Raw genomic sequence first — 21436 nt, 5'->3', positions numbered from 1 at the left:
CATTTGAGAGAGAACGTGTAGTTGGGCTTAAAGAAGCAAGTAATCGGCGAATCGCTTGACATTTGAACAAGAGCGATGCCACTATTCGACGATGTTGGCAGGAATGGCCGAGCCGTGGTCCAACACAGCATCAAAAAGGAAGCGGTGACCCTAGAGAGACGATTTTTGGGCGGCTTTTGACACTGTACCACACAAGCAGCTCGTAGTGAAATTGCGTGCTTATGGAATATCGTCTCAGTTATGTGACTTGTTCTGTGATTTCCTGTCAGAGAGGTCACAGTTCGTTGTAATTGACGGAAAGTCATTGAGTAAAACATAAGTGATTTCTGGGGTTCCCCAAGGTAGTGTTATAGGCCCTTTGCTGTTCCTTATCTATATAAACGATTTTGGAGACAATCTGAGCAGCCGTCTTCGGTTGTTTGCAGATGACGCTGTCGTTTATCAACTAATAAAGTCATCAAAAGATCACAACAAATTGCAAAACGATTTAGAAAAGATATCTGAAGGGTGTGAAAACTGGCAGTAGACCCTAAATAATGAAAAGTGTGAGGTCATCCACATGATTGCTAAAAGGAATCCGTTAAACTACGGTTACACGAAAATCAGTCAAATCTAAAGGCCGTAAATTCAACTAAATACCTAGGAATTATTATTACGAACAACTTAAATTGGAAGAAAAACATAGAAAATGTTGTGGGGAAGGCTAACCAAAGACTGCGTTTTATTGATGGGACACTTAGAAAATGTAACAGACCTACTAAGGAGACTGCCTACACTACGCTTGTCCGTCCTCTTTTAGAATACTGTTGCGCGGTGTTGGATCCTTACCAGATAAGACTGATGAGTACATCGAAAAAGTTCAAAGAAAGGCAGCACGTTTTGTATTATCGCGAAATATGGGAGAGAGTGTCACAGAAATGATACAGGATTTGGGATGGACATCGTTAAAACAAAGGCGTTTTTCGTTGCGACTGAATATTCTCACGAAATTCCAATCACCAACTTTCTCCTCAGAATGCGAAAATATTTTGTTGACACCGACCTACGTAGGGAGAAACGATCACCACGATAAAATAAGGGAAATCAAAGCTCGTACGGAAAGATATAGGTGTTCGTTCCTTCCGCGCGCTATACGAGATTGGAATAACACATAATTGTGAAGGTGGTTCGATGAACCCTCTGCCAGGCACTTAAATGTGATTTGCAGAGTATCCATGTAGATGTAGATGTCAGACAGGTATTGTGGCCCGATGTCGCATCTGGAGACGCCCTGGACAGTGGTGAGATACGAACCGGACTATCGCCCGCCATACGTCCCAACAAACAGAAGTGATGGTTTGTGATGCCATTCCATTTCATTTGTCATCCGCTGCAACCTTACAGCACATCAGAGAGAGTTTCTACTACCTGTCTTTGTGCCTGCTAAACCATACCTTGGCCAGAAAGGTCGCCGGATGGTCACCAAGATTGGGAGCGTTGTGGGCAAGGCGCTCCAACCAACTTGGGGTTTTGGCGATTTGCCGTGCCAGTTGGACAGAATTTGCCACTGTATCCCTCAGGAGAACATGTAGCAACCCTGTCAGTCAGTGCCAAGCCGAATAACTGCTTGCATGAGGGCCAGAGGTGGACCAACGCGTTATTCGCTTGCTCAGTTTGCGACGCTCTTTCTCTCGAATAAATTATTCAGTTTTTTCTGAAATTGTAATCATTGCTTTGTCTGTACATGTACATCACATCTACCAATTTTCGTCTCATTTGAAAGTGTTGTGTTGACAAATATGACATGAAAATATTAGCTGCTAATGACTCGCCACGTGCATCAGGAGGGCGACAGAAAAAGTGTGTCTGGGACGTGCAGAGATCAACTGTCCGTGGGATGTATATATTACACCTGCAAAATGGGCATCGTCGACATTCAAGGAAGATTTAAAACAAAAAATGAATTTCTACCGTCAACACCGAATGAAAAATGAGCGTCACAGTGATCATAAAGGGCAAGATCGAAAGCGAACTCCTTGGGAGTTACAAACCGTGCTGGATGTTCAGCTCTTAATGAATGCATATGGAATCATATTGGTTAACGAGATGAGAACTGATGGAATGCCGGCCGGTGTGGCCGAGCGGTTGTAGGCGCTTCAGTCTGGAATCGCGCGACCGCTACGGTCGCAGGTTCGAATCCTGCCTCGGGCATGGATGTGTGTGATGTCCTTAGGTTAGTTAGGTTTAAGTAGTTCTAAGTTCTAGGGGACTGATGACCTTAGATGTTAAGTCCAATAGTGCTCAGAGCCATTTGAACCATTTGAACTGATGGAATGTGTTGGCATGCAACCGAACACGAAACAGTGTGTCGTGGAGCTTATCGTGAAACTGGCTATCCGTCAAGGCGTAGCTGCATATAGTGCAATAACATGAGACTTTAACTTTTCCTTCTTTCCTTCTAAGATTAAGGCCCTGTTGGCGACCGTAAAAGATGGTCTTGGTTTGCGTAAGGCTGGGGTCTATCGTATTCCTTGCAGTTGTGGCATGTCATATATTGGTCAGACAATCAGGGCTGTGGAAGACCGTTGTATTGAACATAAGCGTCACACACACTTACAACAGCCGAGCAAATCTGCTATTGCAGAACACTGCCTTGACACCGGTCATCCTATGGAATACGACACGGAGATTCTGGCTTGCACGTCCAGCTATTGGGATAGTGTTATTAAGGAAGCTGTTGAAATCAAACTATCAAGCAACCTTATTAACAGAGATGGTGGATTTTGTTTAAATGCTGCTTGGAATCCGGCTCTGTCTCTCATCAAAAAACAGAGGGACAGAATTAGTGCTACCTCACCTGTTGATTAATAGTCACTATCGTTATTTCTGATGTTGATTATCTTTGTTTGTGTTGACACTTGTTCTGTGTGTCGTATCTTCCTCGTTTCTCCTCTGTGAACCGAGGTATTAGATTCCCTTGCACTTTGCTTCCTCCTTGCATTTGTGCCTTGAGATTGGCAGGGTGTGCTCCTGTCGAAATATCGGCGGTGGTCGACGACCTCTCCAGGAAGCAAACCCGTAAGTTATTTGAACAGTGCTATAATATGTTTATAGGCACGTAAAAAACAAACGTCCAGAGGCTGAATTTATCCAGTGGTTTCAGGTGGTATGAACTGCAATGTCAATCACTTTTCAAGACTGAGAGATTGCTGTAATGGAGTTTGATGTATGTACGCAGAGCAGAAATAAAACAAAAGAAAGTTATTTTGACCAGCCATTGGCCAAAATCAGTGCTCGTACCAGAGTTGGTAGTTCTGTTACGCTCATTTTTCCACTCTTGCTTGCTGTGACGTAAATATTCCCTTGGATATCCCTGCAAGATAATGCAAAAAGGGGGCAGATCACCTCCAACTTCTCACAGCACAGTAAATAACTTTCCAGCCAATTTACCATCCATATTAACAGTCGGCGTAATTGTATACGGATGCGTTAAGCCACTGATGTTCGTTGATCTTGATACAACTCTCTTGCAAGGTTCCTTTCATATACATTCACTCTTCAAATTCCGATTGGCCGAGTTTGAAAATAAATTCGTTGATGAACGATGGGATAAGTTTGTTTGATGTCAACTTCACAAATTTTAGGGGCGATTCCGCAATTTGCTGTACATCAAGTTTTCGCTTTGTTTGAAATTAAATTATCTTACGTCTTCCAATTCTGTAGCACTGTCTGAAGTTACGAAACCATCCACTGCTTCCCTTGAAATCACTGTGATGTATGTCGCGCGCAATTAAATATGCATAACTTGGTAGGTCAGTATCATGCAATTTCTGTGAACTGTGTCGAGCATCCTTAAAACTCGTAGATACCAGTTTTTGTAACGAGTGCTCCTTGTCTTCTCTTGAATATCTGCAGTTTTTCTTATGCTGCGGACTTACTTACTACGCTGCGGATGATCATCCATGTACGTAATTATGCTTAGTACTGGCTCCTTGGACAACAATTGCCCTTTACTACGTTTCACTGGTTATGGTATTTGTGGATCCCTGTCAGACAAATATGATGAACTACATGTTCCGATACCTGTTTCAGCATCATTTTCACTTGTCAAGCACGTATCGCCGTCATTTTACTCATTTACATGTCCGCACAGTCGAGCATATACGACACCACACATTCCAATGACTTATCTTGCAGAAACGCTAATATTTCATCTGCCACATCTTTCTCACTCTGTTAAATTCCTTGGGTTCCTTTCCGTGTCAACTTCGGCAACTGTTGATGTAGATATATTGCAGTGTTTTCAATGTTTATTGTTGCCATTGCTCTGCTCTGTATCAACACCCTAGCATTGTAGAGAAACCATCGAAATTTATAAGCATCAGGATAATTTTAATAGAAAAGAGGAGGCAATGAAACTTAGGGAGATATGGGCAGTAGATCTGCAGAATCGCTAGGCAATTTTATCTTTGACAAGACGAGAATCGATAGTTAAGTTTTATCTCTGACAAGGATTATCTCTGCTCATCACGTGCTACTTTGACCACGCCCCCTTTCCTGCAATATATATGTCGCCCTCGGACATCCGACCAGTCCCTCTCCTGTGCTCCCCTTGAGTGTCCCTGCACTCCCTCCTGCCTTGTCTTCCCTCTTCATCTCCCTCCCACCTGTCTCCTGCCTCTTGCTGCACCCACTGACGCCCCTACTCTTTTCATCCCGCCCTCTCCCCTGCTGCACCTTGCTCTTCCCTCCTTTTCCTTCCTCTCAGGCCTCTCTCTCGGCAGGTCCCTCCTGGCAGTTTTTCATCGTGTGTACTTCATCTCTCCAAGTGGGTTTAAAGTGTGTTGTTCTGGAGTGTTTTTAATATTGTGGCCAAGTTTTAACCTTTGTGTGTGACTCCAGTGTCTTTTTTGTGCTCTACGAATCGCCAGGTGTGGTTTTTTTTTCACTTTATGTCGACTTTTTTAATTGTCCCCCCATGAACGTCTCCATGTCAGTGTATTTTTACCTCCATTATCTCCCCTTACTGTGTTTTTATGTCCCCCATTTTTATCGCCTTTCTATGTACATTTTCTTCTTGTATTAGCTGTCATGTCACTCGGCTGAAGAGCAGCGTGTTGTGCCGCTGACAGCCCTCCCCTGCCCATATGGGGCGGGGGAATGAAATCACAATAAAGAAAAAAAAGAGTCCGACCAGTCAGTTAGCAAGGCTCAGCGGAGGAGCGCCTCTGAAGATGTCCAGCACAGTCCTAGACGAAACATTAGGAACGGAAGAGTGTCTTGGACCACGGCCGGCCGGAGTGGCCAAGTGGTTCTAGGCGCTACAGTCTGGAACCGTGCGACCGCTATGGTCGGGCATGGATGTGTGTGATGTCCTTAGGCTAGTTAGGTTTAAGTAGTTCTAAGTTCTATGGGACTGATGACCTCAGAAGTTAAGTCCCTTAGTGCTCAGAGCCATTTGAACCATTTTTTTGGACCACGACCCCACATCCCGAAAAGTTTACCAGCAGCTATATCATCTGGTTGTGAAAGCCTTCATTCTATCTTCCTCCGCTTAGACACACTCATTCCTAAGGTTTTCTTGTTGAAAATCAGTTTACTGAGGCAGCACACATGGTTAGTAGACCCTGCTAGTTCGCTGAAGTCACGTCGTCCGAGGGCCGGCGTATACTAATGGACGCCTAACGTTGCCGGGAAACTTCATCGAACCTTTTGTCTCTAACGAATGCTGTTCCCCATGACGATTAATACAAAGACATTGCAATTTTACACAATTAAGTAATAAACCGAAGAATGTAGGCATTGGACACTGCAGATCTGTCATCAATTCTAACAATATGGTTCAAATGGCTCTAAGCACTATGGGACTTAACATCTGAGGTCATCAGTCCCCTAGACTTAGAACTACTTAAACCTAACTAACCTAAGGACATCACACACATCCATGTCCGAGGCAGGATTCGAACCTGCTACCATAGCAGCAGCGCAGTTCCGGACTGAAGTGCCTAGAACCGCTGGGCCACAGCGGCCGGCAGTTCTAACAAGAGCTCTAACACTATCCAGAGCAGACGGTTACGAATGTCACAACTAATTTTACAGTTATTTCTAATATTAGTGAACGAGAACAGTTATAAATACGAAGATTCCTTTCAGCGTTACTAATATAATTTCAATGGAAGAGCGATTCAGAGGCCTACTCATCTGAGGTAACATTTCGTCAGTTTTTGTGCACATGAGCTTCACGTACTACATCTCCCACTGGTAGTTTTTCGTCGTGATATTTACAGGAAAAAGGAGAACGATAAATTACGAGAAACGTGAAGGTCTTACATACAAAAGTTATTAAACCTAATATGATTCATATCGAAACGATTGTGATGCTTTGTAGGCGCCTGGTCCCATTCAGTTTTGCGTCCAAAAACCGGCTGAAATACATCTACATCCATACTCCGCAAGCCACCTGACGGTGTGTGGCGGAGGGTACCTTGAATTCCTCTATCGGTTCTCCCTTCTATTCCAGTCTCGTATTGTTCGTGGAAAGAAAGATTGTCGGTAAGCCTCTGTGTGGGTTCTAATCTCCCTGATTTTATCCTCATGGTCTCTTCACGAGATATACGTAGGAGAGAGCAATATACTGCTTCACTCCTCGGTGAAGGTATGTTCTCGAAACTTCGACAAAAGCCCGTACCGAGCTACAGAGCGTCTCTTTTGCAGAGTCTTCCACTAGAGTTTATTGATCATCTCCGTAACGTTTTCGCGATTACTAAATGATCCTGTAACGAAGCGCGCTGCTCTCCGTTGGATCTTCTCTATCTCTTCTATCAACCCTATCTGGTACGGATCCCAATACGTTGCTGTTTAAAATCGTGACTTGTAGTTTTGCTCTTGAAACTATATCGTGAGCTCACTGCAGATATTACTGTCTGCGTGTGGTGGTTTCATTCGTAGGGTACTGGGAAAAATCAATCAGTCTGCAAAAGATATAGCTTACAAACCCATTATAGAATATTGCGTGAGTCTGTGGGATCCATACCGAATATGACTATCAGTCAGGGGATGTTGGACATACTGTGTACACAAAGAAGGCCATCAGTTGGTGACATGTTTGTTTGGCCCACGGGAGGCGTCACGGGAATAAAGAAAATGCCGAGCTGACAGGTGTTTGAAGATATGCACAAACTATCCGGCGAAAGCTTACTTAGAATGTTTAAAGTCCGGTAAGAAACGAGGAATCAAGAAATATACTACAGCCTCCTACGTATCGCTCTTGGCAGTGGCGGCAAAGACAAGATTGAACAATTACAGCTTGCACAGGCGCATTTAAACAGTCGTTTCTCCCGCGAAGCATACGAGACTGGGACAGGAAGAAACTTTTGTGTGTGGTACAATGTGGAGTACACATGGCATGTAGTTCATCGTGGTTTGCAGGGTACGTATGTGGATGTGCGATGTTCAAGAAACCGCTTAAGCGAGGAGCAGTTCTCTAAATAGTGCCGCTGCTAGGGTGACCTTGAAGCAACCAATCACAGCGCAATTTTCAGGACGCAACTCGAAACACAAACCAGCTTGGTATCGTCACCTGGCGAGGATCTTATCAGCGATGGTGAAGGTTAAATGCAACGGTGTTACACGGCACACGTAACGCTTACAAGTCAATTGCAGACGCCCTTGGAGCAGAACGGGTGAAGCTGCGATTTCAGCAGATGGGTTATCCGCTGGGGAGAAATAGGAACTATTCTAATCTGCCGTTGATCCGCGCATGCGCAGTGCGAGCGGAATTTCCGCTTGTTATTGTTCCACTAAGTGGTCAGCAGAACGAGCCGATGAGAAATACATGAGCTCTTGAAACTCTTCGGCTATTGCATAAAATACTCTGCATATGTTCAGTCAGAATTTTTTTTTTATAAATAAGTAATAAAACACAAGAAAATTCTCTTCTTCGTATTGTCGTTGAGAGTAGCTGTATATCTGAAACTTCCTTACAGATTAAAACTATGTGCCGGACAGAGACTCGAACTCGGGACTTTTGCCTTTCGCGGGCAAGTCCTCTACCAACTTTTTTTTTTTTTTTTTTTAAATCTCATTTTGTTCGCTTTCGTTCGTTGCATCTGCTCGGGGCGGACGTCATAAGACACCCATTAACGTTCGTCATTGATCGGTTAACTCAGTTTTATTATTATTATTATTATTATTATTATTACAGAGGGCAGCTAACCCTCTGACCGAACACGCTGAGCTACCGTGCCGGCACCAACTGAGCTACTCAAGCACGACTCACGACCCGTCCTCACAGCTTCAATTCTGCCAGTACCCCGTCTCCTACCTTCCAGATTTCACAGAAGATCTTCTGCGAACCTGAAGCTGTGAGGACGGGTCGTGAGTCATTTTTTGGGTAGCTCAGTTGGTAGAGAACTCGCCCTCGAAAGGCAAAGGTCCCGAGTTTCAGTCTCGGTCCGGCAAACAGTTTTAATCTGTCGGGAACTTTCATATCAGCCCACACTCCGCTGCAGAGTGAAAATCTTACTCTGGGAGCTGTATATCTAATGGTAGCTTCTTATTGTAGAAATGGATTGAAACAAAGAAAGTATAATCGTGCTTATTGGGGCATACAGCAAGTAAAGTTATCTGTATGATCCCCTAGATACGCTGTACTGTAGTAAGGTACGTCTACAAACGCTCAGTTCTGAGATTGTGTGTTTTACGTAAATCTGCATACGGTTTTACTTTCGATGTGTGAACGTTTTACTTTCAATGATGAAAGCACATGTTTGATTCCAATGGCAGCTTTTGTATTATTTCAGCATGCCAGTAACTGAGCGACGTGGCGCAGTGGTTAGCACACTGGACTCGCATTCGGAAGGAAGATGGTTCAAACCCGCGTCCGCCCATCCTGATTTAGGTTTTCCGTGGTGTTATATCCTAGCCAGTAATGCCAACCGAGCCCGCTGCCAAAAGGTTGGCAGCATCAAAGTCCGGACGCCGTCCGCATAAGCAGCGCCAGCGATACAGGAAATCGCCGCAAGTCTGCGCGCGCCACCGCTGGCTTCTGGCTTCTTAAGCGCTGGAGTCGCGAGCGCTAGGACAGTTCTGTATTCGCCGCTCAGTGGCAGTCAAGGGTTGAGCTTGCTGCTCTTACTCGCGCACTGTCAGTCATAGGCCCCCGCTTGTACGGGAGACACACTAGGGGTATCTACGGCTTTGCTTTTATTAAAGCATCGGCGGGAACCCAGTCAAGGTCTGTAGCAAGGACTTACGGCGGGCAGGATATTTTTGGCGACGCCCGACAGCGGAATTGTCGTGTTTTCCTCTTCCAGTTGCGGAATGTCAAGCTCCAGTGGTGCTTTGGGGTCGAAGCGGTCAAACGCTGTCGACAAAAAGTGCGTCTTGTTGTTGCCGCGGGCCGCGTCGTCGGCCGTCTCGGGCGCCCCGGCTGCCGCAGAGTCAGGCTCTGCCCTCCCCCCCCCCCCCCCAAGGTTAGGGAAAACGTGGGCCAGGACCTGGCAGCCGGCCGCGGAACCACAGAGAAGGTTTCCGCCGCCGCCGATCAGACCTCCGCGTCCACTAGGAAAGTAGGGCCAGCAATGCAGCCGGGCCACCTAACGGTGTCAACGATGGCTGTAACTGGCACCCCCTTGGCAGCAGCCCCACTTCCCGCTCCGGACATGGCGAGAAACACAGCAAACAATGCAGTCATACACAACACACCGACATCGAAATATATAGTCAGTACTTGCAATCCTGCCCCTCCTAACCTCGTCCTATCTCCGCTCCTGCTTGCCCACGCCACCGGCACACTTCCCGAATATCTTACGTCCATGAAGAATGGCAAGCAGATGCCCCGTCTGCCGACCAAAATCCTCCCCAAACCCACCCCCTCGTCTCAGTCCTCCACCCGTTCCAAATACCTTAAATCCCCCCCACACAAGTCCACCACGTCAAAGCAGCGGCGTGTGAAGAAGGATAGGAAGGAGAAACACTCCAAGGGGAAGAAGCAATCCACCACCCCCACCCTAACCAACTCCGCACCCTCCGAGGAGCCTGCGCCCCCGACAGCACCTGTCGTCGCTCTGGGAAGGGACCAGGAAACACCGGCACTGGAAGGGAACCGCGTAACCGGGCAGGACTCGGATGGTTTCGTGCTGGCGATGAAAACGTTTCGCCAGCCGAGGCTTCCGCCGGCCCGGGGAGTGGAACCCACCCCAAACAGATTCCAGGCGGTTGCTGATGAGCCAGAGGCAAACACAACACAAACACAGAACCAAGTCGCCCACCACCTCCCCCCGATTGTCGCAGAGTTTCCTCGTAACTACGAGGAGCTCTTCGAGTTGCTAAAGACAGAAATCGGGGGAGGCAGTTTCCAGGCAAAACCCGCCGGTGGAGACAAAATAAAAGTCACAGTACACACACTCGAACACTACAACACAATAAAAACACTATTCAACACAAGAAACATACCCCACTACACATTCCCAACAACAAAGACACGGAACAGGAACATAGTTATCAGAGACCTACCAAGACGAGTGTCCCCCCAGGCAATCAAAACAGACTTGACTGCCCGGGGGTACTTCGTCAAGGTGGTACAGCAAATGGGCAGCATAGACAGTAAGTGGCCGCTGTACCAGGTAACACTCCCTGACATACCCAAAACAAGAGGGAGATTAAGATGGTCCTGGCAGTGCCTGTCACCACGGAGCCGCTGCGCCGTAAAAACAAGACGGTGCAGTGCTTCAGGTGCCAGGGCCTGAACCACATAGCTGCGCACTGCACCATGCCAGTGAGATGCAGGAAGTGCGCCGAGGCCCACGACACCAGGACATGCACACTCAAGCACACGGACCCACAAATAAGGTGCGCGCTGTGCGGCAAAAACCACACAGCGGGTTACCAAGGTTGTGAGGTCCACAAAAGACACTCACAGCAGGCAAAGGGCGCAAAGGCCGCCCCCCACACACGTAAACAAAACACGACAAACCCAACCAACCACACAAGAAAACAAAATGCAACAACACACGCAGACAAGGCTTGGTTAAAACCAAGACCGGACACACCCAGGGCAACATATGCAGAAGTGGTTTCTCCCCCGAGAAACCATGAAAGCGTGGCCCCGTCACCACAACACCAGTCACAGTCACAAGAACAACACCGGGAAACACACAACAACAGCGACCAGGTCCACCAAGTCAGAGGAAGCTCTAGGGAACCCCACACACAGTCCCCCCCCCCATGGACCAGTTGTTAGGCGTTATGGTGCAGACCATGAACCTCGTCATGGAAATGATGAAGGAATTCAGGGAAGCCCAAAAGCAGAACACACAGATCCTCGCTGCCCTTCAGGCAACAGTCCAGCAGTCGCTCCCCTCTGCGACTTCCTCAGTAGTTTCGAAACCCCACCATGGATAGACGACCAAACATCCAAGGCCTGACAATGTGCGTCTTTAACGCAGACGGCATTGTTAATCAAGAGGTCGAGTTCAGAGAACTCATGAAGGAGTTCTCCATCGACATATGCATGATGGGGGAAACCCACCTAAAACCGGGAACAAAAGCGACAGTCCCCAACTATGTTAGCTATCGCAAAGACAGGCCAACCCATGGCGGAGGAGTGGCCATATACATAAAAAGAGGGATCCCCCACCACCAGGTATTCTTACCAGCTACCAATAAAATCGAAGCAGTGGCAGTGGAAGTAGCCACTGCCACTGGACCCCTAACAATCGTTGCAATCTACCGACCCCCACAAGACCAGATAGATGAGGGAGACATAGCTACTCTAGGGCAAATTGAAGGCAAACTCATAATAGGGGGCGACTTTAATGCCAAACATCCTGATTGGAATTCTAGAGTAACCTCCAGAGCAGGCGCCAGATTGCAACAACTAGCGCGCAACCACCATTTCGAAACATGGGGTCCAGTCGAGCCCACACATTTCCCAAAAAATGGAGGCAGGCCCGACGTGTTAGACATAGCTCTCACTAGGAGGATTACGGGTTTTGTGACCGCGAGGACGATCAACAGAATGTCCTCCGACCACAACCCAGTGATCCTAGAGGTAGACGTGGGAGAATGGGTAGCACTCCCACGGTACCAGACGTCTTACAAACGTACAAACTGGGAGCGATACCGAGAAACTGTCGCCTCTGATATCGCTCGCGCTCCGCCACCTACTGCTGAAACAGTAGAACAAGCGCTACAAGACCTAACAGGTACCATCCTGCAGGCAGCAGAAGAGGCCACCCCTCCACAAAGGGATGGCCCGCCGCCGCAAATACAGCTCCCGGAACACTTGCTAGCTCAAATTCGACATAAGAACAGAGTGGCAAAAGAGTGGAAGATAACCAGAAACCAGGCCACAAGGAGGCTGCTCAATCGTCTACACACAGAACTGAAGGTAGCGCTCAATGAGCACAGAAACCAGCAATGGCAAAACCGCCTCAGAGCTCTCAAAGTAGACGATCATACACTATGGCAAGCGACCAAACAGTTTACAAAAAGACGCGCTAGGATGCCGCCACTGCACGGCGAACAGGGTATGGCCTACAGCCATGCTGCAAAGGCAAACGCCCTCGCCGACACTTTCGAGAAGCAGTTCCAAGCGGCTGAACCCCAGGATGATGAGCATGAGAGAGTGGTCCGTCGTCAACTGGCCGTCTTCCTCAATGCTGAGGAGGACCCAGAAGACGAACCCACAGTTTTTGCCCCTGAAGACGTGGCAAAAGTAATTAGGTCCCTCCCCTCCAAAAAGGCGCCAGGACATGACAATGTCACCAACCAGTTGGTCAAAAACCTCCCACCCACGGCGATCGAACACCTCGCGAACGTCTTCAACGAGATTACTCGTACCCGCGAGTTCCCAGCTTGCTGGAAACACGCGGAAGTGGTCGCGATACACAAACCAGGGAAAGACCCTCTATTCCCGCAGCACTACAGGCCGATTAGCCTCTTGCCAACTCTCAGCAAGATCTATGAGCGCCTCCTGCTAAGACCCATACAAGAACATATCACCAGAGAGCAAATTCTGCCGGATTTCCAATTCGGATTCCGGCAGAACCACTCTGCCCCACAACAGATCATGAGAGTGGTTGAAGCAGCCACAGAGGGCTTCAACCACAGAGGCTACTGCGGGACAGTGCTACTAGACGTAGCCAAAGCCTTTGACTCGGTATGGCATAGAGGGCTACTCTACAAGTTGTACACTCAAGGGTTCCCCGGGAGAATAGTTAAGCAGATCAAAAGCTATCTCTCGAACAGAACTTTCTCTGTCAAAGTAGAAACAGCCACCTCCACCAAGAGGCGTATTCGTGCTGGAGTGCCACAGGGATCGGTCCTGGGGCCCGTTTTGTACAGTCTGTACACTGCGGACACTCCAACGGCGCCCCTGGTGCACACCGCTCAGTACGCTGACGATACAGCCTTCTACACAAGAAACGCGAACAAGGACCTGGTCATCCGTAGGTTACAAAGGGTTTTAGATGACACAGAAACTTGGGCCCGTCGCTGGCGAATCACCATCAATTCTGAAAAGACGCAGGCGATGCTGATTACCCGTAGGTTCGGAAGGCGCGAACCTCCTCAACGCCCCCCCCCCCCCCCCCTTCACCTTCACCTAAACGGAACCCAACTCCCCTGGCGCAGAACCGCCAAGTATCTTGGCGTAACCTTGGACTCTCGTCTTACGTGGAAACCCCACATAGACGAAGTCCATAGGAAGGTCTGTGCCAGAATGTCCATCCTGTACCCAGTCCTCAACTCAAACAGCTCCCTTTCCTTCTCAGTAGGAGTGAACGTATACCAGGCCCTGATCCGGCCAGTCATGGAATACGCGTGTCCTGTCTGGGGATACGCGGCGAAGCAGCACCTGGACACCCTCCAGAGGCTGCAGAACCGCGCCCTCAGGAGGGCACTGCGTTTACCCCTTGGATTCCCCATTGACGATTTACATGCCGCTGCGGAAATCCCACTCCTGAGAGAGCGTTTCCAAGACCTGGCAAGGGCCTTCTATGAAGGTACCTCCAGGTCGCGAAACGCCCTCATCCACTCCCTAGGTCGGTATGACATGTCCCGCGATAAACACAATCGCCCCATGATGATCTTCGACGACTAAGTCGAAGAGAAAAATCCCAATACCCATCCCCAAATCCTACTCCTACCCAAAATACTACAATTATCTCGCCAAACCTCAGGCAAGTACCAGACACACACAGAACAAACATCACATCTCACAGACATCAAAAAAGTACAGAAATAATCACACACACAAGTACACAGGGGAGTAAAAGCCGACAGGCTACAAACTCCCCCTCACACTTCCCCAAAGAGGGGAAAGTATTAGATGTGAGCAGCAGCAGTAAGCGCTGGAGTCGCGAGCGCTAGGACAGTTCTGTATTCGCCGCTCAGTGGTGTACTCGCCACCGATTTGTGTACTTGCTAGTCAGTTGTGTGTTCATCGCAGCAGAGTTGTTGTTTGTCGTCAGCCGACGCTGATCTAGCCGCTCCGACTCGAACTAGACAGATTTCTGTAGACACGGAGTTCACTACTGTGTTTCTGTATCTTCGTTAAGCGAAGTGTTTGCCGCTACGAACGCCGCCACAAAACGTGGTATCCCTAAATCGCTTCAGGCAAATGCCGGGATGGTTCCTTTGAAAGGACACGGCCAGTTGCCTTCTCTAATCTACATCTACACATTACAAACCACCGTGAGGTGCATGTCAGAGGGCACGTCCCATTGTACCAGTTACAAGGGTTTCTTCCTGTTCCACTCTCGTATGGAGCGTGGGAAGAATAGTTGAACGCCTCTGTGCGTCACGTAGTTATTCTAATCTTATCCTCACAATCCCTTTATGAGCGATACGTAGGGGGTTGTAGTATATCCCTAGAGTATTCACTTAAGGCCGTTCTTTTTAACTTTGTCAGTAAACTTTCTCGGGATAGATTACGTCTATCTTCAAGAATCTGCCAGTTCAGTTCCTTCAGTATCTCTGTCACACTCTCCTACGGATTAAACAAACCTGTGACCGTTCGTGCTGCCCTTCTCTGCATACAATAAATATGCCTCGTTAGTCCTATCTGGTACGAGTCCCACACATTTGAGCAGTATTCTGGGAAGGATCGCAAGCCGGCCAGGGTGGCCGAGCGGTTCTAGGCGCTACAGTCTGGAACCGCGCGACCGCTACGGTCGGAGGTTCGAATCCTGCCTCGGACATGGATGTGTGTGATGTCCTTAGGTTAGTTAGGTTTAAGTAGTTCTAAGGTATAGGGGACTGATGACCTCAGAAGTTAAGTCCCATAGTGCTCAGAGCCATTTGAACTATTTGATGGATGGCAGGAGTTACTTGTAAACAATCTCTTTTGTAGACTGATTGCACTTCCCCAGCATTCTACCAATAAACTGAAGCCTACCACTTGCTTTGCCCACGACTAAAGTGTTACGCCCAGGTATTTGTGTGAGTTGGCCGTTTCCAACAGTGACTGCTATTATAGTCATAGAATACTAGGTCTTTTGCGTTTTGTGAAGTGCAAAATTTTCATTTCTGAACGTTTAGAGCAAGTTGCCAATCTCTGCACGTTGAAAACTTATCAAGATCTGAATCTTATCAAAATGTGACCGAATATTTATGCCGCTTCTCTCAGATAGAACTTAATTGTAGATAACTCCATCATCTGAAAAAAGTATAATTTTACTATTAATATTGTCTGCGAAGTCATTAATATACAACATGGACACAAGAGTCCCAACACACTTCCCTGGGGCACACCCGAAGTTACTTCTACATCTGAAGATGAATCTCCATCCACGATAACCCGCTGTGTCCCCCCTACCAAAAAGTCCTCAATCCAGTCACAAATTTCACTTGATACTCTATATGATCGTACTTTTGACAATAAGCGTAGGTGCGCTACTGAGTCAAATGCTTTCCGGAAATCGAAAAACACCGCATCTGCCTTGATCGAAACCTTTCATTATGTCTTGTGAGAAAATGCGAGTTAGATATCAGGTAATCGATGTTTTCGAAATCCATATTTGTTGGTACTGAGGAGGTCATTGTTTTCAAGATACCTCATTATGATTGAGCTCAGAATATGTTTTAAGATTCTATAACAAATCGATGTCAAGGATATTGGACGGCAGTTTTGTAGATCACTTCTACGGTCCTTCTTGCAGACGGGCTGAACTGTGCGTTCTTCCAAGAATTGGCCCGGTTTTATTTAGAAGAGGGTTTAACTCAGCCGCAGTTCAGAATAGAATCTGATAGGGATTCCATCGGGGACTGGAGCTTTGTTCAGTTCGAACGATTTCAGCTGTTTTTCAACAACATTAATACTTCCTTCCTTCCTTCATCTTTTCAGTGGTAGGAGGATTAAGTTGGGGCAGTTCTCCTGGGTTTTCCTTTGTAAAGGAATATTTGAAAACGGAGTTCAGCGTTTCAGCTTTTGGTTTGTTGCATTCAATTTCATTTCCTCAATTGCAGTGGCACTGACTTTGGTGCTAATAACAGCCTTTACGTAAGACGAGAATTTCTTTGGATTTTGTGAAATGTCATTTGAAAATGTTCTGCTACGGTAATTATTAAAGGCATCATGCATTCCTCTCTTGACAACCAAACGCTAATCCGAGCTTGTGTTCGTCTCTAATGGCCTCATTGTAGACGGGACGTTTAACTCTAACCTCCCCTCCTCCAGCATGACATTAAAGATAATTTTGAGGAAATATCGACAAGAGTCAGAGCAGTTGTACCTGATGCGACCAGTGAGGACTGTAAAAGTCGTTTCGCATTTTTGCGGTCGCACCATATTGAAATAGCTTCCCTCAGTACTGTGTTATTTCCGCGAATTCCGTCATGTACGATCGATAGCAACTTGTCAAAACAAGGAAGTTTTTGAATTCCTATGGACCTTTGGACCACAACTCCTTCGTTAACAGGGAGTATATGTCCCTGCCTAGCCCTCCTCCCCAGCCAGAGTCGAACCCAACTCCTATTCTTGGCATTACGTCGTCGTTCTGCCCTCTTCCTAACGACTAAGGCGGACACTGCCACGGCAAATGATTCATAGACAATTCCTACCCCCATGTCCAAAATGCTGCGGAACGTAAACATAGTTAATTATTCGCTTGTACGAGCATGACATAAAACGAACACCTTAATCCATAATTCTGTATAATTACACTACTGAAGATGACAAACGGGTATTCATTGGACAAATATATTTTACTAGAAGTGACATGTGATTACATTTTCACGCAATTTGGGTGCATAGATCCTGAGAAATCAGTACCCAGAACAACCACCTCTGGCCATATTAACGGCCTTGATACGCCTGGGCATTGAGTCAAACAGAGCTTGGATGGCGTGTACAGGTACAACTGTCCATGCAGCTTCAACACGATACCAGTTCATCAAGAGTAGTGACTGGCGTATTGTGACGAGCCAGTCGCTCGTCCACCATTGACCAGGCGTTTTCAGTAGGTGAGAGATCTGGAGAATGTGCTGGCCAGGGCAGCAGTCGAACATTTTCTGTATCCAGAAAGGCCCGTACAGGACCTGCAACATGCGGTCGTGCATTATCCTGCTGAAATGTAGGATTTCGCAGAGATCGAATGAAGGGTAGAGCCACGGGTCGTAACACATCTGAAATGTAACGTCCACTGTTCAAAATGCCGTCAATGCGACCAAGAGGCGACCGAGGCGTACAACGAATGGCACCCCAAACCATCACGCCGGGTGATACGCCAGTATGGCGATGAGGAATAGACGCTTCCAGTGTACATTCACCGCGATCTCGCCAAACACGGATGCGACCATCACGATGCTGTAAACAGAACCTGGATTCATCCGAAAAAATGACGTTTTGCCATTCGTGCACCCAGGTTCGTCGTTGAGTACACCATCGCAGGCGCTCCTGTCTGTAATGCAGTGTCAAGGGTAACCGCAGCCACAGTCTCCGAGCTGATAGTCCATGCTGCTGCAAACGTCGTCGAACTGTTCGTGCAGATGGTTGTTGTCTTGCAAACGTGCCCATCTGTTGACTCAGGGATCGAGACGTAGCTGCACGATTTGTTACAGCCATGCGGATAAGATGGCTGTCATCTCGACTGCTAGTGATAAGAGGCCGTGGGATCCAGCACGGCGTTCCGTATTACCCTCCTGAACCCACCGATTCCATATTCTGCTAACAGTTATTGGACCTCGACCAACGCTAGCAGCAACGTCGCGATACGATAAACCGCAATCGCGATAGGCTACAATCCGACCTTTATCAAAGTCGGAAACGTGATGGTACGCATTTCTCCTCCTTACACGAGGCATCACAACAACGTTCCCCAGGCAACGCCGGTGACCTGCTGTTTGTGTATAAGAAATCGGTTGGAAACTTTCCTGATGTCAGCACGTTGTAGGTGTCACCACCGGCGCCAACTTTGTGTGAATGCTCTGAGAAGCTAATCATTTGCATATCACAGCATCTTCTTCCTGTCGGTTAAATTTCGCATCTGTAGCACGTCATCTTTGTGGTGTATCAATTTTAATGGCCAGTAGTGTATAACGTAATGCCATTTTAGCTGCGCAGGATAACAATAGCTGCTTCATAAACACGAATCTAGACCTCTCACAAGTTTCAGTATAAGTAAATAGAATCTTCACAAAAAATCAGCTTTAACACTCAACGACGTAAATGACACTTCCCAGTTCCGAATGTGTAGCTTTGCGGCGCTGGTGCAGATATGCATATCGTGGAAGAGGGCTAACGAAAATGTTGGCAGTTCCAGACTTATACGCACGGATCGCTGGTGCTGTCTTCTATACGGCAGGTGTCACGTGTAAATACCGTCTCAAGACCTGCAGTGGACTCGTTCGATTATCGCCGGCGAGCTGCGAGCAGCGCGGTAGCAGGAGGAACGCACCGTAAAGAAACGAGTGCATTGCTGGGGTGGAGACGGTGAGTGCCCTCGGAGCAGGCCGAGCGGCGGGCTATCGTATCGCGCGGTAAATCACAGCAATTAGCCGGCATCCGGCCGGGAGAACGCCGTAGGCGAGGCGAGCTGCACGCCGACCGCCAACCCGAGTCCCCCATCCGGGCCCGCCGGCTCGCTAACTGGCTGCTCCTCTCGAGGGTCGCTGCACCCGCAGACGAAGCGGTTCTCTGTCAAAATCGCTCATTTGCTAACTATGCCTATCAGTAGTCAGTAAGTAGTTAGACTCTCTTATTTAGCTGGCAGTATTGGCGGTCGCTGTATTGCAGTAGTTTGAGTAACGAAGATTTTTGTGAGGGAAGTGATTCATGAATGGTATAGATTATTGTTAGTCACGGCCATTCTTTTGTGGGGATTATTGAAAGTCAGACTGCGTTGTGTGTCAGTTTAGTGTTGATCAGAATAAGTAAAGAGAGAAATGTCTGAGTACGTTCAGTTTTGCTCAGCTGTTTGAAAATCAAATAACGTAAGAGGTTTTATCAGCACAGTCATTATTTTCCAAAGGGGACGTTTCATGTGTTTTGAACTATTATCATTAATAATGTTCAGTAAGTACCGCAACACTTTTTTTTCTCGGCCAGTTTCGATGGAAAAAATGCGAAATTTGTTGTGGGACATTGTGGAACATTCTCACTTCAGCCCCTATAGTTAAATGAATTCCGATATGTGGCAGAACTACCCAGTGCCTTCATAAAGGCTTCTGTAACGGAGGTGCCTTCAAGAGAAGCAATGAAGATTGGGTTTAACGTCCTGTCGATATCGAGGTCATTAGAGACAGAGCACAAGCTCGGATCGTGTCAAGGATGGGGAAGGATATCGGCCGTGCCCTTTGAAACATCCCGGATTTGCCCGAAGCGATTTAGGGAATCACGGCAAAGCTAGATCTGGATAGCCGGAAGCGGGTTTGAACCGTCGTCGTTCCGAATGCGAATCCAATGTGCTAACCACTGCGCCACCTCACTCGGTGTGTGTTCCAAGTTCTTTCTTTTGGCGGAAAATTAGAGCATCGCAGATATTCGTAGACCCCTGCAGAATGTCTACAGAGAGCTAGAAGTGAACAAAAGCGTGGTAATGATCGAAGCAGACCAAATGAATTAAAATTTGTGCTGCGGCCGGGACTCGAACCCGGGTCTTCTTGCTTGCTAGGCAAAAATGCTAACCATTACACCACCGCAGTACGATGGTGAATATTGCTTCACGAACCACCTAAGCTGAGTGCCCTCCTCAAAACAAACTCCAATTCATTTTTCCTTTACATATTGTCACTACTGCCAGGGCTCTCCGATATTGGCAAGCACCCTAGCATTGAACGTAATGGGACGCCCTTGTACCATTGGTGATCTTATAGATCTTATGATTAAATGTTCCCTGAAACATTTTAGTCTCTTTTTATTATCTACGATAATGATCGAAGCAGACGAAATGAATTAAAATTTTTGCTGCGGTCGGGTCTTCTTGCTTGACTGTCGTACTCCGGTGGTGTAATGGTTAGCATTTCTGCCTAGCAAGCAAGAAGGTTCGAGTCCCGGCCGCCACATAAATTTTAAATCGTTTCTTCTGCTTCGATCATTATCGTAGATAATAAAGAGCCTTAAATGTTCAAAAATGGTTCAAATGGCTCTGAGCACTATGGGACTCAACTGCTGTGGTCATAAGTACCCTAGAACTTAGAACTACTTAAACCTAACTAACCTAACGACAGCACACAACACCCAGCCATCACGAGGCAGAGAAAATCCCTGACCCCCTTAAATGTCTCAGGGAAACATTTAATTATAAAAAGCGCGGTAAGTCGTTAGGCGAGGCGTCTTGTCATCACCCCAATAAGGTCGCGCAACCCGTCCGATGTCCCGCGTGCCGGCCGCACCATCTGTGTTACCCTCAGGAAACTGAAGAAACGAGTTCATCGTGGTCGACGCCACGCCTTCTTCGTGACAACACAAGGCGGCACAAATCTGCGCACCCTTCAGGATCGCACAAAGCATCAGTGCACCGTTCTTCCCCGTCCACCCTACAGCCGGGACCTCGCACCATCCGCCTTCCATCTGTTTGGCGCAATAAAGGATGCACTCCGCGGGAAGCAGTAAGTGGAAGAATGGGCAGGACGCAGCAACACGGCTCCCTCGTCGACCAGTATGTAAAGCCGTCGGCACACGGACCGTGCTGTCGAACGTTAACGTTGAGCGTGCCAAGTTCAACTTGCTGCTGAACGCTCAGGAACGATGCGACTTGTGCATACGGTACGTGGGCCCCAACATGGTATACGCGATCGCAACGCGCTCCAGCGGCAGTTGAGGGATGTTTCTAGTTCGTAAATCACACTGTTTACTCAATGGACGCGCGTAAAATTCTCACGTTAGCTCTATTAAAGCGCACATTTCCTCCATCGCCCACGAAAAGGAAATTACCATGTCCAATCAATAAGGACACAGACTTATAAAAGTTCCATTACAAACAGTGCGTTACAAATTTGGAATACTTTTGCGCAT

The 21436-nt window shown here is 47.5% G+C and overlaps 1 protein-coding gene and 1 non-coding gene across 2 annotated transcripts in view; one reads left to right on the top strand and one right to left on the bottom strand.

Moving 5' to 3' along the window:
• Window positions 1–21436, top strand: part of LOC126190844 (ras-related protein Rab-23) — a 516569-nt gene that overhangs the window by 461481 nt on the left and 33652 nt on the right. The gene's annotated exons all lie outside the window — the stretch shown is intronic.
• On the bottom strand, window positions 20052–20124 carry Trnaa-agc (transfer RNA alanine (anticodon AGC)). The gene has a single exon. It is a non-coding gene; the product is annotated as a tRNA-Ala (tRNA).

Source organism: Schistocerca cancellata, chromosome 6, assembly GCF_023864275.1.
Source record: "Schistocerca cancellata isolate TAMUIC-IGC-003103 chromosome 6, iqSchCanc2.1, whole genome shotgun sequence".
NCBI lineage: Eukaryota > Metazoa > Arthropoda > Insecta > Orthoptera > Acrididae > Schistocerca > Schistocerca cancellata.
Note: the sequence above shows the minus strand (reverse complement) of the source record. Positions and strands in the feature narration are given on the sequence as shown.